Genomic DNA, 18,900 nt, shown 5'->3' with positions numbered 1-18,900 from the left:
TGCTATGCTCCCTCCAAGGGATCTTCCTGGCCCAGGGATTGAACCTGGGTCTCCTGCATTGCAGGCAGATTCTTTACCACTGAGCCACTGGGGAAGTCCCATACGGATAGATAGAATCGGCATAAACATCCTCAAGATCACAGATAATAGTATAGTAAAATAATTAGGAAGTGTTGGCTTGAGTTTGGAGTACTTATTACGTATGTTTTTAGCATAATTTATTTAATTGTAAGTTTATATAAGTCAATTTTTAGTAATAGCCATGTTTAAAAACTAGTTCATAAAATCCCTGAAAAATTAGCAAGCAGCTAAAGCACACCACCAGGCATGAAGATGAAATCAGAAGACAAAAGGAAGCAGACAAGGAAGTCTTGCCATACCAGAATGACTATATTATTGTGTTTCTAGATGTAACACAGGAACATTAAAAGAAGATGAAAAATGAAAGTGGGAAATAGACATCCTGGTGCTTACAGTTGTAAAGTGCCACAGGAAATTTTCTATACTGTACTGCAGGCAGGAAAGCATGTTCATTAATAAAGAATCCAGAGGAAGAAAGTGAAGAGAAATACTCAGACGGGGCTGTGCTGGAATGGGATGAAGAAATAGAAGGAAAGGAAGAAAAGAGTGCAGCTGGTGAAAAACAGAGCAACCTGAGAGATTTAATACGGCCTTTCTGTAATTTGGAATAAATTTTTGTATTTTGGGGTCTTAGATAACACAAAAGCTCTTGCAGTGAGAAACAAAATTTAGAAATTTAAGTTGATTCATTGCTTTAGAGACCTGCTGACTCCCAAGGGAGATTGAGAGGAGAAAACATCTTCAAAATCAAATTTAAGGAGCTGGGAAGCAACCGCTTTCTTCTTCCACAGCAATCTTCCACTCTGAAAATAGGTGAGCATTTGAAAAGGATCAGGATGCACCCCCTGCCCCCCATCTGCTAAGGATGCCACTTTGGCACAAGGATTATTTTGAGCTGAAGGCAATTGAGAATCAACTCTCTGCCTTCCCTTTACCTACCTGAAAGCAAGCTATACATTTCCCTTTAGGGTGGTGTGCCCCCCACCGTACGGGAAGAGAAGAGCATTCTTATCGTCAGAGACGGAGTCAGCACTGACGAGTTTACTTAAACAGACTTTACTAAAATAACCCTGTCTTCCATTTGTTGCTGTTCGTAGTGGTCGGTCGCTAAGTTGTGTCCAACTCTTTGTAATCCCATGGACTGCAGCACGCCAGGGTTCCCTGTCCTCCACTAACTCTCGGAGTTTCCTCAAGTTCATGTCCATTGAGTCAATGATGCTATCTAACCACCTTTTTGCCTTCAGTCTTTCCCAGCATCTTCCACTAGTTCTTCTATAAATTTCCTAGTCACTTCTCCATAATTTATCTTCCTTTGAACTTCAAATCCCCTTTCCTTTGTTAAAAATGGTATATAAGTCCCCAAGACTAGCCACTTTAACTTTTTTTCCTGTGCACATTAAAAAATCCAGTAAATTTAGGGACTTCCCTAGTGGTCCAGTGGTTAAGACTGTACACTCCCAACTCAGGGAGCATCTCTGGTCAGGGAATGAAGATCCTACATGCCATGCAGCAGAGCCAAAAACTTCTCAAAACCAATACATTTATATCTTATTCCTCTCCTGTTACCCTGTCTTTTGTCAGTTAAATTCACAGACTCAATTCACTAAACAAACCTAATAGGGTAATGAAAAGTTTTGCTACTCTACACATTAATGGTAACTCAGGGTCTTTCGAAGTTTGTCTAAAAGATTAACTGTGCTTGGGCCCAATCAGAGAAGCTGAGCCTACTGTTAATGGCCTGTGTATCCAGTTGCCTTTAATGGAGATAAAATAGCCATTAGGATCTTTTCCAATTCCTTGGGTATTAGATGAAAATTTTGCAATTAGTGTAGCAGGAGCTTTTGGTTTTGAAGTCCCTGAAGCCATAAGTTTGACTTTAAGCAGCTGTTTACTTTCTGAGGCGGTAGATTAGAAGATTTATGTCTGTTTCTTATGACCACTTGAAATTTTTATTTTTTTTGTTTTTAGCATCATTTGAAAGTGAATTTATTGTTCCCTCCCAAATGGTTTATCTTTCTCCAACACACACACACACACACACAAACACGAGAGAAAACTTAAAAAGTCAAAAAGAAGGAAATTCTGAGAACAAATGTTTTAAAAAATCAAGGAGTGCTTAAGTTTATTAAATGGCATTTTAGCCCATAGAGAACTTTTTGATTCAAGAAAGTAAAGTTAGTGGACAGCAAACACAAACGAACCATAAAGGTCCACATTACTTACTCCTTAACTAAGATGGGAAATTATTTATCAATATCTCTGCATTAACAAATATTAAATACATAACCAGAGGAAAATACTCATTATAATCAAAACAGATTTATCATGAATAAGCACTAGTGGATAATATAAATATTACTATTAATTTCACAAAATGCACAGGTTAATTAGCTACTTAAAAGGGCATTCCTTTGAACATTTTGGAAGAAAGAGGTCATTTGAAGGAAAGATAATGTATGTTCCATATAAGTTATGCATAAAACCAAGTAATTAGTCCAACCTCCCATCTGTCTAATAAGAAGGCGCCTGTGTCTGGCAGAGCCGGTGTGAGACGAAGAGACAATCCTTCCCAGCTGCCGGGATAATCAAGAGTTTTGGCCGGACCTTCGAGCACACACCGAGATAGTGAGGAGCCAGACGAAAAGCACAGACTATGGCGCTGAAACGGATTAATAAGGAACTTAGTGATTTGGCCCGTGACCCTCCAGCACAATGTTCTGCAGGTCCAGTTGGGGATGATATGTTTCATTGGCAAGCCACAATTATGGAACCTAATGACAGCCCATATCAAGGCGGTGTATTCTTTTTGACAATTCATTTTCCTACAGACTACCCCTTCAAACCACCTAAGGTTGCATTTACAAGAATTTATCATCCAAATATTAACAGTAATGGCAGCATTTGTCTCGATATTCTAAGATCACAGTGGTCTCCTGCTTTAACTATTTCTGAAGTTTTTTTATCCATTTGTTCACTGCTATGTGATCCAAACCCAGATGACCCCCTAGTGCCAGAGATTGCACGGATCTATAAAACAGACAGAGATAAGTACAACAGAATATCTCGGGAATGGTCTCAGAAGTATGCCATGTGATGCTACCTTAAAGTCAGAATAACCTGCATTATAGCTGGAATAAACTTTAAATTACTGTTCCTTTTTTGATTTTCTTATCCGGCTGCTCCCCTATCAGACCTCATCTTTTTTAATTTTATTTTTTGTTTACCTCCCTCCATTCATTCACATGCTCATCTGAGAAGACTTAAGTTCTTCCAGCTTTGGACAATAACTGCTTTTAGAAACTGTCAAGCAGTTACAAGAGAACAGTTGCCCAAGATTCTGAATTTAAAAAAAAAATGGAGCATGTGTATTATGTGGCCAATGTCTTCACTCTAACTTGGTTATGAGACTAAAACCATTCCTCACTGCTCTAACATGCTGAAGAATCACCTGAGAGGGAGGGAGATGGATGCTGAGTTGTCACATCAAAGGAAGCAGCATTATTCTAGCAGCATCCATTCTGTTTAAGCCTTCCACTGTTCGAGATTTGAGGTTACATGATATACTTTATGCTCATAACTGATGTGGCTGGAGAATTGGTATTGAATTTATAGCATCAGCAGAACAGAAAATGTGATGTATTTTATGCATGTCAATAAAGGAATGACCGGTTCTTGTTGTACAGAGAATGGAAATTGGAAGTCAAACACCCTTTGTATTCCAAAATAGGGTCTCAAAACATTTTGTAATTTTCATTTAAATTGTTAGGAGGCTTGGAGCTATTAGTTAATCTATCTTCCAATACACTGTTTAATACAGCACTGAAAAAATGATGCAAGTTGTCAATGGATGAGTGATCAACTAATAGCTCTGCTAGTAATTGATTTATTTTTCTTCAATAAAGTTGCATAAACCAATGGAAAAAAAAACCAAGCAATTATATGCCTGCTGCTGCTGCTTAGTCACTTCAGTCGTGTCCAGCTCTGTGTGACCCCATGGACTATAGCCTGCCAGGCTCCTCTGTCCATGGAATTCTCTAAGCGAGAATACTAGAGGGGTTTGCCATGCCCTCCTGCAGGGGATCTTCCAGTCTGCCCTCCTCCAGGCAGACTACAGTCCTTGTGGTTGCAAAGAGTCAGACACAATTGAGTGGTCTAGTGGTGATTGTGAGGGTGTGGCCCCATGATGGGATTAGTGCCCTTATAAGAAGAGACATCAGAGAGGCTTTCTCTCTCTCTCCTTCCCTCTTACTTTCTCTCCTTCCCTCTTCCTTTTCCTCTCCTTCTCTTCATGTGTAGACCAGGTCAGGATGGTGGCAGCTGCCTACAAGCCAAGAGAAAGAGCCTCAGAGGGAAACCTACCTTTATGGCATATTGATCTTAGATTTCTTGGCTTCCAGAAGTGAAAAAATAAAATTCTGTTGCTTAAGTCAGCTAGTCTGTGGTATTTTGTTTTGGTAAACTGAGCTGATGAAGACACGCAGACATTTGAAAGTATAGATGCAAGGGTTTGTACTGAAGTTTGCCTATTCTTTATGCTCCTTTAAGTATTGAATCTGCTTGCTCACCTACATTACATGTGTAGGATAAATGGGAAAACAAGTTGACACTAGTGCCCACCAGCTGTGGAACACAATGTTTCTAATGAACTCATTGTGCAGGTGAATTATTGCTTGCTAAGAAAGAACTGTCATGAAGGGGGCAATCTACCCCACCCCGTATCCCCCTTGTGTTCTTGCTGCTAGACTAGTAATAAAATGGACACAGGACAGATTGAGAGGAGAAAAAATTTTTAATTTGTGCAGAAAGAGGTCTCATAGAAATGGGATGAAAGGAAGTGGCCAAAGTGGGCAGCTTTTATACTTTTTAGACAAAAACTATAAATTTGTGAGGAATTGACAGGACAAAGAAATTGAGGTTTGGGATGCTCAATTAGCAAAGGATCTAAACAGAATTTGGGCTTAAGGTAGTAAACTGAAGAAGTAACGTATTTGTAATACAGGCCTCTCAGCCCTCATTCCGTGTCTCTGACTATTAGGGGTGTCCTTCTACTTCCAGATGTGGGGTGGGGGTCAGGGGGCACCTTTCACAGGAGAGAGTTAATTCCTGTTTCAGGGAGACACAGAACGTCTCCCATAGTACCTTCCTTATGTTGACCATTTCTTGCTGCTACTGCTGCTAAGTCACTTCAGTCGTGTCCGACTCTGTGCGACCTCATAGATGGAAGCCCACCAGGCTCCCCCATCCCTGGGATTCTCCAGGCAAGAACACTGGAGTGGGTTGCCATTTCCTTCTCCAATGTGTGAAAGTGAAAAGTGAAAGTGAAGTCACTCAGTCGTGTCCGACCCTTAGCGACCCCATAGACCACAGCCAACCAGGCTCCTCCATCCATGGGATTTTCTAGGCAATCGTACTGGAGTGGCTTGCCATTGCCTTCTCCGACCATTTCTTAGATAACTTTAATTCAAAATAAGCAATATGCCATTGAGGCCCATGTTGGTGACCTTCCCTGCTGCTGCTGCTGCTAAGTCACTTCAGTCGTGTCCAACTCTGTGCAACCCCATAGACGGCAGCCCCTCAGGCTCCCCCATCCCTGGGATTCTCCAGGCAAGAACACAGGAGTGGGTTGCCATTTCCTTCTCCAGTGCATGAAAGTGAAAGTGAAGTCACTCAGTTGTGTCCGACTCTTCGCGACCCCATGGACTGAAGCCCACTAGGCTCCTCCATCTGTGGGATTTTCCAGGCAAGAATACTAGAGTGGGGTGCCATTGCCTTCTCCGGGTGACCTACCCTGGGCCCCATCAAAACCAATGAGTAAAAAGTAAATTTAGGAAGATAACTGAAGTACTGTAATGAATTTTTCAACTAATCTTCAGATATTGGTAACTTTGCAGCACTTTATGCATGACAATCACAAAAAATACATTAAATAGAGATCATTTGATAGGGTTTAGCACTCAGAATATTTTTAAAGCTATAAGATGTGAATTTCATATAAGTGTGACCATTATATGAAACAATGGGAAGAGTGGGTTTTGTGCTTGAGTTACGTATCTGGTCTGTGATATAATTCATACCTAACATGAAATAGCCAACTTTTCAGTAGGATTTTTGACACTAATCCCCATCTCAGCAAACAGCTACAGAGACCTGAGAGAAAATTCAGTTTTACCCTGATAGTGTGTATGTCTTAAATACACACAACAGAGGCAACGTATTGCCTACCCAATCTCCTTTCACTGCCAGCCCTTGGTACCTGTCTTTCCTTCTTAACGTAACCTTTGTTTTGTTCAGTATATCCCATGCATACAAAGCTGTGGGCTTTCAGAAGCGTTCCCCACTTAGCCACACACCCCAGGGTGAGTTGCAATTAGTCCCTGCAATCACTGTGGTCTCGTTTCCTTTGCCGTTAATCGGTTCGCCCGTAAATGGGTCTGTGAGCCAGTTCTGGCTATGACACAGGAAGACACATATCGAGCTAAGGGTTCAAATGCCAATCCTGTTCAAATGCCATGCCTTCTCAATATCAGCAGTAGCTTGGGTTTTGACAGTCAATCAAACTCGTAACAGTAGACTTTATTCTAATACTTCATTTTTTTTAACTTTACAGAGAGATGAAGAGAGGAGTATTGAGTGCACAGTACCTTCAGGCCATCCACAAGTTGAGGGACTACCAACACACACAGCCTCTTGGCCCCTGTAACCTACCCGGGTCATGTATAGGAAGTTCCAGGTGCATGGATTCATTTGACTGGCTTCTCACCAGTTTCTCTCTGGATGCCAGCTGAGAGTTCTCCCTCTGCAGGCGCAATTCCACAGACCAGGGATTTCACAGAAAACAGGCAGATAGCTTCCAGCACAAAGTATTCCTCTCTAGCTTAACATGACAGTTGCCAAGGAAACAGTGTTGTGAGAAGGAAGATCCCAGGTAGGTCTAAATCTCTGTGGAGCTCCAGGCCTGATGTTAATTCTTGCTCATAGGCAACTGGTTGGGAGCTTCAAGGAAATGCTTCCAGGCTCTTAAGAAGGGACAAAGAAGAAGATAGTCTTATTCCTCCTCACGTTTTTGTGTCTGAAATTTGTGCTTAGAACTACATTTTCCTGGTACGTTGAATTTCCCAGCTCCACTCTAAGATATCCATTTTCACGACTTCTCCACTTTCTTCAAACCTGTTTTCCCAGTTCTTACTTGCAGCTGATATCTTGCTTTCCTACTTTATGGAGAAAATAAAAGCAGTTAGAGGAGAACTTCCACACACGTCCACCACCTCCACACACCAGAAGATCTCTACATCCTCTGCCTCCCCTCTTGTTACTGAGGATGTATTGTTTACCTTCGCTCTAAGGCCACCCTCCACTGGTGCTTTAGCTCCTGACCCCACTCATCTCTTCAAAGACATCACTTTAGCACCTGTAAACTCTTCTCTTTAGTTGGTTATTCCCATCTGCATACAGTTGTTAGTATTTCCTATCTGGAAAATCTTTTACACTGGACCCTACTCCTAGTCCAACTGTGGACTATTTCTCTACTCCCCATTAGAGCAAAACATCTCTACGTCTGTTATCTCCAATTCTTACTAGTGTTATTTTTCATAATTATTTGTAACTCAAGTTGCCTTAAATATTATTGCATGAACTCTATAATTTTTTTCATTAAATACTGTAGTTACTATGACTCAAGGTTATTAAGTTGTGAGAAAGAGTGCTTCAGTATGAGAAATACATCACTGAATAGTAGTGTATTGGATTAATTTTAGAATAGGATCAAACAAATTAAAGAAATGCTCATGTCCAAACTTGAACAAGGATGTTACTCCTTTGAATCGCTCAGTCATGTCTAACTCTTTGAGACTCCATGGACTGTAGCTGCCAGGTTCCTCTGTCCACAGAATTCTTCAGGCAAGAATGCTGGAGTGGGTTGCCATTCCCTTCTCCAGGGCATCTTCCCGACCCAGGGGTTGAACTCCGGTCTCCTGCATTGCAGGCTGATTCATTACCGTCTGAGCCACCAGGGAAGCCTTTGAATCTTATATCTACATATTTTTTCATAACTGATTTATTGCCTTGTCCTAATATGGGAGTATGTGAGAGATTATGATTGACAGCAAAGTATAGTATTATCTTAGCAACCCAATTATATGCTTTGTCATTTTTTTGAGCACAAGATGCTTTTTAACTGCTCAGAGGTTAACGCGTCTGGCTCCAATGCGGGAGATCCGGGTTCGATCCCTGGGTCGAGAAGATCCCCTGGATAAGGAAACGGTAACCCACTCCGGTATTCTTGCCTGGAGAATCCCATGGACTTGAGAAGCCCGGTAGGCTACAGTCCACGGGGTCGCAAAGAGTCGGACTCGACTGAGCGACGGGACGGAACGGATCAAGAAGAAAAATGTTAATTATACAAGATTAGAAAATTTAACTTATTTGACATGTCATGTATTAACTCTGAGTGCATTCTTAGTGGCTTCAGTCGTGCCCAACTCTTTGTGATCCTTTAGACTATAGTCCACCAGATTTCTCTGTCCATGGGATTCTCCAGGCAAGAACACTGGGATGGGTTGCCATGCACTCCTCCAGGGGATCTTCCTGACTGAGGGATTGAAGCTGTGTCTCCTGTCTCTCTTCCATTGCAGGCAGATTCTTTACTCGTTGAGCGATCAGGGAAGCCCATGTATTAACTGAGGTAGTTTAAAATGAGCTTTAAAATTCTGTTGTCTTTATCACATATTTATTAAATATCTTTATGAGATATTTTATCAGCTGCTTTAATCCATGAGTGATATCAGTTAGGTCATATGTTTATAGTATTTCTTTAAAAATTATTTGGCTGTGCTGCATAGCATGTGATATCTTAGTTCCCTGACCAGGGATAGAACTGATGCCCCCTGCATTTGGAAGCATAGAGTCTTGATTACTGGACTTCCAGGGAAGTCTTATAATTTTTCTGAAATAAAAAACAAACTTGAAATGTTATGTTTTCCCTTGTGAGAGTATATTGAACTGTGGCAATAACCTGCTGAAGTCAATGACAGCATTAGTCACTCAGTTGTGTTTGACTCTTTGCGACCCCATGGCCTCAAGCCCACCAGGCTCCTTTGTCCTTGGAAATCTCCAAGCAAGAATACTGGAGTGGGTAGCCATTCTCTCCCTGGTTGCTCAGAAGGTAAAGAATTAATCTGCAATGCAGGAGATCTGGGTTTGATCTTTGGATTGGAAAGATCCCCTGGAGAAAGTGAAGTCAGTAGAGCAAAACAATTCTTCCATTTTTTTTTAAAGAGATGGCTAAAATAAAGTGCTTATGATAAAAACCAGGATATGATAAAAAGCCAAAAAGTCTGCAGAAATGCAAGGGAACCACACACAAATCTAAATTTAAGCAGGTATAAAAGATCTTATCCTTTATAGAGTCCAAAGAACAACTACACAAGTACAGAATGGCTGAACCACAGCACTGATGGAAAATAGGCAGGGCAATGAGCTTGCAGTTACATTTTGTCTGCGGTTGTATTTCAAAACTCTACCAAAATCTTAGATTGAGTTGAAAACAGGATGTTTTGTGCTTGGCCTACATTTACTGAGCATTGTACTGGCCTTGCTTTACAAGGAATAAGCAGCTGTCACACAAGGAGTACTCAGAACATGGAGCTGATTGTTTGTTCCACTTAGTTTGGGCACTACGTACATAGACAGTTTCTCCCAGGAACACTAAAGAACACCTGAAGGATGGAAGATTTCTTGGAGTGCAGCCTCAGGGATACATATTTGCTGTTTAAGTCTGCATGACCCTAAAGACTCAAGCTATGATCAATGAACAGGGCCATGGGAAAACAGATTTCATCCCAATACATACAGCAGAAATTTGGGATGGTAAAAAGCACCAAAATTAGGAGACTTGAGAAAGGGAAGGGAACCAGTATTATGTACCATACAACATGGATGAGCTCTTTATTGCTGCATCATAAATTATCTCAAAACTCAGTGGCTTAAAACAGCACACACTTACCTCCTATGGTCTGCAGGTCAGGCTTTGGGCCATGACTTTGCAGGGCCTTTTCCTACAGGGTCTGTCAGAAGGCTGCAATCAGGTGGCAGCCAGAGATGGGGTCATCTCAAGATTCAGCTGGGGCAAGAATCGCTTGCAAGTTCACTTTGTGTTTGTTGGGCAGGACTAGGTTCTTTCTGGGCTACTGGACCAAAGGCCTTAGTTGGCTGTTGGTTGGAGGCTGCCCTCAGTTTCTTGCTAGGGGTGCCTTCTTCATCAGAGCAAATGCTTGGGAAAAGACTTCTCAGGTGGTGCTAAAGAACCTGCCAGCCAACACAAGAGACACAAGAGATGTGGATACGATCCCTGGATCGGGAAGATCTCCTGGAGAGGGGCATGGCAACCCACTCCAGTACTCTTGCCTGGAGAATCCCTGGATGGAGGAGCCTGGTGGGCTCTGGTCCATAAGGTAGCAAAGAGTCAGACACAACTGAAGTGACTTAGCGCGCACACACACACACACACACACAGGGGTTCATAGGGTAGCAAAGAGTCAGACACAACTGAAGTGACTTAGCACAGCACACACACACACACACACACACACACACACACACAGAGGGGTCCATAGGGTAGCAAAGAGTCAGACACAACTGAAGTGACTTAGCACAGCACACACACACACACACACAGTACCCTAAAAATGGAAGAAAATAGAAACGAGAACTTAGTAACTGAAACCAAAGTTGAGAGGTAGGTATTAAGGATGACTGAAATTTCTTGTTTGTGCAATAGGAAAAAAGGATGGCACCAGTCCCCCTGAAATGAGCATACAAGAGGACCAGGCTTAGGGAGGGAAGGAACATAAATTTGGTTTGTAACATGTTGTATCTGAGATAGCTTTGTGATACCACTTGGAGACAATGAAGTGGATGTCAGCTCTGAGAACAGAATTGGCCTGAAGACAAAAATTTGTGACAGTATGTCTGGATGGTGGTTGATAGCTTCACACTGTTATACTTAATACCGACCACTGTTACAGTTACTCTGACTTGTTTAATCACCCATTTTCGGGATCCCAGCCTGGAATAACATGAGGTTAAGAGATCAGTCAGTTCAGTTGCTCAGTTATGTCCGACTCTTTGGAACCACATGAACTGCAGCATGCCAGGCTTCCCTATCCATCACCAACTCCCAAAGCTTGCTCAAACTTATGTCCATTGAGTCGGTGATGCCATCCAACCATCTCATCCTCTGTCGTCCCCTTCTCCTGCCTTCAATCTTTCCCAGCATCAGGATCTTTTCCAGTGAGTCAGTTGTTTGTATCAGGTGGCCAAAGTATTGGAGTTTCAGCTTCAGCATCAGTCCTTACAATGAATATTCAGGACTGATTCCTAGGATGGACTGGTTGGATCTCCTTGCAGTCCATGGGACTCTCAGGAGTCTTCTCCAACATCACAGTTCAAAAGCATCAATTCTTTGGTGTTCAGCTTTCTTTATAGTCCAACTCTCACATCCATACATGACCACTGGAAAAACCATAGCTTTGACTAGATGGATCTTTGTCAGCAAAGTAATGTCTCTGCTTTTTAACATGCTGTCTAGGTTGGTCATAGCTTTTCTTCCAAGGAGCAAGTGTCTTTTAATTCCACCATCTACAGTGATTTTGGAGCCCAAGAAAATAGTCTCTCACTGTTTCCATTGTTTCCCCATCTATTTGTCATGAAGTGATGGGACCAGATACTGTGTTCTTAGTTTTCTGGATGTTGAGTTTTAAGGCCACAGGACTAGAAGAGGTCAGTTTTCATTCCAATCCCAAAGAAAGGCAATGCCAAAGAATGCTCAAACTACTGCACAATTGCACTCATCTCACCCCCATGTGGCTCAGCTGGTAAAGAATTCGCCAGCAATGCAGGAGACCTGGGTTTGATCCTTGGGTTGGGAAGATCCCCTGGAAAAGGGAAAGGCTACCCACTCCAGTATTCCGGCCTGGAGAATTTCATGGACTGTAAAGTCTTTGGGGTCGCAAAGAGTTGGACACTACTGAGCAACTTTCACTTTCACACGCTAGAAAAGTGATGCTCAAAAACAGTATGTGAACTGTGAACTTCCAGATGTTCAAGCTGGATTTAGAAAAGGCAGAGGAACTAGAGATCAAATTGCCAATATCCACTGGATCATCAAAAAAGCAAGAGTTCCATAAAAACATCTACTTCTGCTTTATTGACTATGTCAAAGCCTTTGACTTTGTAGATCACAACACACTGGAAAATTCTGAAAGAGATGGGAATACCAGACCACCTGACCTGCCTCCTGAGAAATCTGTATGCAGGTCAAAAAGCAACAGTTAGAACAGGACATGGAACAACAGACTTGTTCCAAATCGGGAAAGGAGCACGTCAAGGCTGTATACTGTCACCCTGCGTATTTAACTTGTATGCAGAGTACATCATGCAAAATGCTAGACTGGATGAAGCACAAGCTGGAATCAAGATTGCTGGGAGAAATATCAATAACCTCAGATATGCAGATGACACCAACCTTACAGCAGAAAGCAAAGAACAAAAGAGCGTCTTGATGAAAGTGAGAGGAGAGTGGAAAAAGTAGGCTTAAAATTCAACATTCAGAAGTTAAGAGATACTTGCTATTAAATTTATTACCTCCTTCCAAGTGCACTCATCATGTCCCCCCACCCTCAACACCTTGTTTTGAAGAGTTAAGTTTCAATAAAATAAAAGCATGCAGCATCCCATGATCTCCACATCCTGGTATCCATGCCTCTGTGTAATTCCTTCTCAAGAGTGGGCAGGATCTGACTTGCTTCGAGCCAATAGACTATGGCCAAGGTGGTGGATGCCACTCCTGTGATATATTTTATATAAGATTCCGTCTGCTGTGGCTAGACCTTTCCCTTGCTGTCTTGATGAAGTCAGCAAGCACGCTGAAGGAGCCCATGAGGCAGGGAACTACGGGTGACCACTAGTTACCGAGAACAGGCTTCAGTCAACTGCCAGCAAGAAACCGAAGCCCTAGTTCTATGACTGTAAGGACATGAACTCTACCAATCAACTGAATGAATTTTGGAAACCGATACTCCTCCAGTTGAGCCTGCAGATGAGAATACAGCCTTGCTGCCACCTTGACTGTAGCTTTGGGACAAAAGCAGAGGATCTAGTTAAGCTGTGCCCTGATTCATGACCCAGTGACTATGGAGATAGGAAGTGTTAAGTGACTAAAATTGCGGTAATCTGTCATGCAGAATAGAAACCTAGGTAATATTTAAGCTTTTACTCAGCTCATCCTACTTTTAAACATGGTAACCATTTTTGTTGCATAACACTTGCCTTCTTTTTTTGTTTCACAGGCTTTATTTATGCAATCTCATTTTGGATCTAGAACACAAGGGTGAGAAAAGGATCAGAAAGCCCACATCATGTCCACTGCAGCAACTAATTTACATCTCACCTTTCCCCTGGTATTTATTATTATTTCAGGGTATTAGCAACATGAAACCAGAGAGGTGAGAGAGCTTGTTAAGAGTCACAAAATGCTGAGCTTTACCTCTATAGATATCCCACTAAATTCAATACATTTAAATAAATCTAGAATTAAAAGCCAGAGTTAAAAAAAGACTAGCAAAGCAATTAATGCAACTCCTGTTTACATTCTAATAGGTAGAATAATGTAATTACAAAGTGGTCTCATGTTTTTGTAATAAGCAAAACCAAAGGTAATATATAACTGGAGAAAGGTTGCTGTGGAAAACTTTTTCAAACCAAGACTAGTCACGACTGCTTAGAGTGAATATGGAAAAACTTACGTCAAGACAAAAAAATGAGTTAATCCAAAGGAAGGGAAACCACATTTAAGATATCTATGTGTCATACCTCAATGTTTTTCCCTCTGCAAACAGTTATTTTCATTCTGAAAGGTTATAGAAAACCCTAAAGTTTCTGAGTTGTAGGCATAGAAGAAGTGCAAGAATAATTTTAGAGTTTCTAGAAGGGAAAGAAGTCACTAATCCATGAAAGGGACAATTTGATAAAGTAACCTGCATTAAAATGAAACCTTTCAAAGGATATTATTTTCTTTAGATATATATCTTCTATTTGGTTAGCAGGGCATATTCTTAACAAAGAAAACAGTTTGATTAGGTTCACTAGTAAAGAACTAGTCTACATTGACGATTTCTTTCATTAAAGCTATTGGAAAAGGCTTTTTTCATTTTTCAGAATTCCAGTAAGAAACCAGTTTGAAGGTCATAGCTTGCTGTTTTTCCCTTAATTCCAAGGCTCAAACTTGCTCTGGGTAAGATGATTTCATTGTTCATTTAATATATCTTAAGATCCTTCCCCAGGACTCAAGGCTGAGTCATCCAAAGGTTTAGTTCTTGGCTGTCTTCTCTCTATACTCACTCTCTGTAAGAACTTACCCTGATGGGTAGGCTTAAATTCCATCTATATCTTTTCCAGCCCTAATTAGCTCCAAACAGCCTACCAAACATCTATTTGAGGAAACATATCCACTTGGGTTTCAGATTTAGCAAGCGCAACACACAATTTTGGATCCCACACCAAACCTGCTCCCCCCACCTTCCCCCAGGAGTTATTCTTGTCTTGCTCCTCTACTCCCCAGACACGTGTAATTCACCAACCAGTCTTCTTGGATCTACCTGTAAAATGTACCCAAAATCCCACCATTTAGACCCTATCACCCCTACAGTGTAGTCTGAACTACATCCGTTTTTGCGTCAGTTCAGTTCAATTCAGTTCAGTCGCTCAGTCGTGTCCGACTCTCTGCGACCCCATGAATCACAGCACGCCAGGACTCCCTGTCCATCACCAACTCCCGGAGTTCACTCAAACTCATGTTCACAGAGTCGGTGATGCCATCCAGCCATCTCATTCTTGGTCGTCCCCTTCTCCTCCCGCCCCTAACCTTTCCCAGCATCAGAGTCTTTTCCAGTGAGTCAACTCATCGCCGGAGAAGGCAATGGCAAGCCACTCCAGTACTCTTGCCTAGAATATCCCATGGATGGAGGAGCCTGGTAGGCTGCAGTCCGTGGGGTCGCTAAGGGTCGGATACGACTGAGCGACTTCACTTTCAATTTTCACTTTCCCCTTTCCCACATTGGAGAAGGAAATGGCAACCCACTCCAGTGTTCTTGCCTGGAGAATCCCAGGGACAGGGGAGCCTGGTGGGCTTCCGTCTATGGGGTCACACAGAGTCGGACACGACTGAAGTGACTTAGCAGCAGCAGCAACTCGTCACATGAGGTGGCCAAAGTATTGGAGTTTCAGCTTCAGAATCAGTCCTTCCAATGAACACCCAGGATTGATCTCCTTTAGAATGGACTGGTTGGATCTCCTTGCAGTCCAAGGGACTCTCAAGTCTTCTCCAACACCACAGTTCAAAAGCATCAATTCTTTGGTGATCAGCTTTCTTCACAGTCCAACTCTCACATCCATACATGACCACGGGAAAAACCATAGCCTTGACTAGATGGACCTTGGTTGGCAAAGTAATGTCTCTGCTTTTTAATATACTATCAAGGTTGGTCATAACTTTCCTTCCAAGGAGTAAGCGTCTTTTAATTTCATGGCTGCAATCAGCATCTGCAGTGATTTTGGAGCCCCAAAAAATAAAGTCTGACACTGTTTCCACTGTTTTCCCATCTATTTCCCATGAAGTGATGGGACCAGGTGCCATGATCTTTGTTTTCTGAATGTTGAGCTTCAAGCCAAACTTTTCACTCTCCTCTTTCACTTTCAAGAGGCTTTTTAGTTCCTCTTCACTTTCTGCCATAAGGGTGGTATCATCTGCATATCTGAGGTTATTGATATTTCTCCCGGAAATCTTGATTCCAGCTTGTGCTTCTTCCAGGAGCCCAGTGTTCCTCATGATGTACTCTGCATATAAGTTAAATAAGCAAGGTGACAATATAAAGCCTTGACGTACTCCTTTTCCTATTTGGAACCAGTCTGTTGTTCCATGTACAGTTCTGTCTGTTGCTTCCTGACCTGCATACAGGTTTCTCAAGAGGCAGGTCAGGTGGTCTGGTATTCCCATCTCTTTCATAATTTTCCACAGTTTATTGTGATCCACACAGTCAAAGGCTTTGGCATAGTCAATGAAGCAGAAATAGATGTTTTTCTGGAACTCTCTTGCTTTCTCCATGATCCAGCGGATGTTGGCAATTTGATCTCTGGTGCCTCTGCCTTTTCTAAAACCTGCTTGAACAACTGGGAGTTCATGGCTCACATATTGCTGAAGCCACCGTTTTTGCTTAGATGAGGCCAATAGCCTCCCACCTAGTTCCCTGGCTTTCTCTCTTAACCTCTTTCCCAAAGACAATTCTTGACATAGTGGAGAAAGTAATCTATGAATACAAACCAGATCTAATCACTACTCTGGCTTCCCATCAGAGTGAAATACAAACTCCTTTCTAGAAGCTACAAAGCATTTGATACTTACGTACGTGTTTACTGTTGTTTACGCTGCCAGATATATGGGGAAGTTAAATGGGGGAAGGGACTTTGTCTCATTTATAAACTCAGTAAAAATTCATTAAATGAATGCATTTTGCTCTAACAGTAAAGCTTTTTGTTCTGATGAGCATTATGAGGCCCCTACCTCCCTGCAACAAAACTTTCAAGAACAGATTTGATTTTCTATCAGCATAAGTTCAAAGTAACTAAGTTGGTGATAGACAGGGAGGCCTGGCGTGCTGCAGTCCATGGGGTCGCAAAGAGTTGGACGTGACTGAACTGAACTTACACATTTAAAATGTGAGCTGTTACTTAACCTCTTGTTAATCTTGGATGATTATTCTTTTCTGACATGCCAGAGACATGCAACTGTACTTGAATAAAACTTAAGTATGTTTTGTGCTTTATGACTGCTCCACTGTTGTAGTTTCCAATACATGGGAATAGCCGCCCCCCACCTTTTTCTTTTTTTTTTGGCCGTGCCACATGGCATGCGGGATCTTAGTTCCCTGACCAAGGATTGAACCTGCGCCCGCTGCATTTGCAGTGTGGCATCTTAACCATTGAACCTCCAGGGAAGTCCAGAAATAAGCTTTAATGTGAAGGCTGACAAATGGGCAGAGGAAAGAACATATTCAAAATCAAAGTGAAGGATGAAAAAGCAGGTTATATGCCATGAGAGCTAATATATTGGTACAGTTCTAAAATATTCTTGAAGGAAGCGAAATTAGAGTGGTAGAGCACTGAGGGTCTTATCCTCCTGGCTAAGGACTCCAAAGAGTAGGCAACTGCAGTCTCTTTGGCTCCTGTTTTCATTTCAGGAAGCTTCAGTTCACTTCAGTCGCTCAGTCGTGTCTGACTCTTTGCAACCCCATGAATTGCAGCAGGCCAGGCCTCCCTGTCCATCACCAACTCCCAGAGTTCACCCAAACTCATGTCCATTGAGTTGGTGATGCCATCCAACCATCTCATCCTGTTGTCCCCTTCTCCTCCTGCCCTCAATCTTTCCCAGCATCAAGGGACTCTCAAGAGTCTTCTCCAACACTACAGTTCAAAAGCATCAATTCTTCGGTGCTCAGCTTTCTTTATAGTCCAACTCTCACATCCACACATGACTGCTGGAAAAACCACAGTCTTGACTAGACGACTACTGTGGTGAATATTGAGGATGGCCCGGAGAGGCAACAACCAACTGGAGGTGGAGACTGGGTTAGGAGGCTTCGGAAGCAATTCAGGTAAAAACAAACAAACAAACAAGACCCCCAAACTATGGCTATGTTAGGAAGGTGTCCTTTTGGGCTCTAGGCTGGACTGTGCAGCTTTGAGGGCTTCTTGCATGTTCTCTACTCCAAGCCAGCCTTAGTGACTGAATTCTGGCAAACTATCACTGATTTTGCAGATATTTCTTTCTGAAGATCTTTGGAATTCTGTTATTCTTGGAAGTTGTCTTCTTTCTCCTGACCCACTTTTCTTTATCCTTATAATATTGGCCTGAAAAGGTTACCACATGGTGTCAACTTTAGAAGAACGTCACACAGTGTAAGCTGGTCTGGTAATAATCACATGGTCCTCTGATGGCTGATACCATCTCCAGAGGCGTGGCAGTGTGGAAGAGGGGGATGTAGTGCCGTATTCACGGGTGCTCTGTAACACACAACCATCTCCCTTTTCAATACTTCCTTTAAAAGTTTGTGCCCCTTAGTGGATTCCTCAAATTATTCCTGAAACCAGGAGGTAGATGAAATATATTATGCCCCAACTCTCTCGCTGTCTTGCCTTTAAATAAGCCTGTCGTCATTGTTCAGTCACTAAGCCGTGTCTGATTCTTAGTGGCCCCATGGAGCACAGCACGCCAGGCTTCCCTGTCTCTCACCATCTCCCAGAGTTCACCCAAGTTCATGTCATTGAAATGGTGATGCCATACAACCATCTCATCTTCTGCTATCCTCTTCTCCTTTTGCCTTCAATCTTTCCCAGCATCAGGGTATTTTCCAATAAGTTGGCTGTTCATAACAGGTGGTCAACGTATTGGAGCTACTTTAAGTAAAAATCATTGTGAAGCAAGAACTCCATTGCTCAGTTTACAAACATCCAAACCCCACTTCATCTGTTTTTGTCCCAATTAAGTCCCCTCCAATCTCACGGAATCCCAATTATTAGATTTAAATGATAAGATTGCTGTTATCACACAGTTATAGCAAAGTCCTCTTAGTAAGAGAAGGACACTTCTCACTGCTTCCCCCGCCTCATCCTTTACAAAGAACAAAATACTACTCTCAAAATCTTAAAAAGGGAACCAAGACCAGGGATTAAGTGAACATAATATCTATTTTTATTACGAAAACATTAAAT

At 42.1% G+C, this 18,900-nt stretch overlaps 1 pseudogene; it reads left to right on the top strand.

Moving 5' to 3' along the window:
- The first annotated feature begins 2,579 nt into the window (after positions 1-2,579).
- On the top strand, positions 2,580-3,739 carry LOC148777881 (ubiquitin-conjugating enzyme E2 D3 pseudogene; annotated as a pseudogene).
- The last annotated feature ends 15,161 nt before the right edge of the window (positions 3,740-18,900 follow it).

This window comes from Moschus berezovskii, chromosome 5 (assembly GCF_049115385.1).
Source record: "Moschus berezovskii isolate FMDL1 chromosome 5, NW_MosBer_1.0, whole genome shotgun sequence".
Taxonomy (NCBI): domain Eukaryota; kingdom Metazoa; phylum Chordata; class Mammalia; order Artiodactyla; family Moschidae; genus Moschus; species Moschus berezovskii.
The sequence above is the reverse complement of the archived record's forward strand: the minus strand, read 5'-3'. Positions and strand labels throughout refer to the sequence as shown.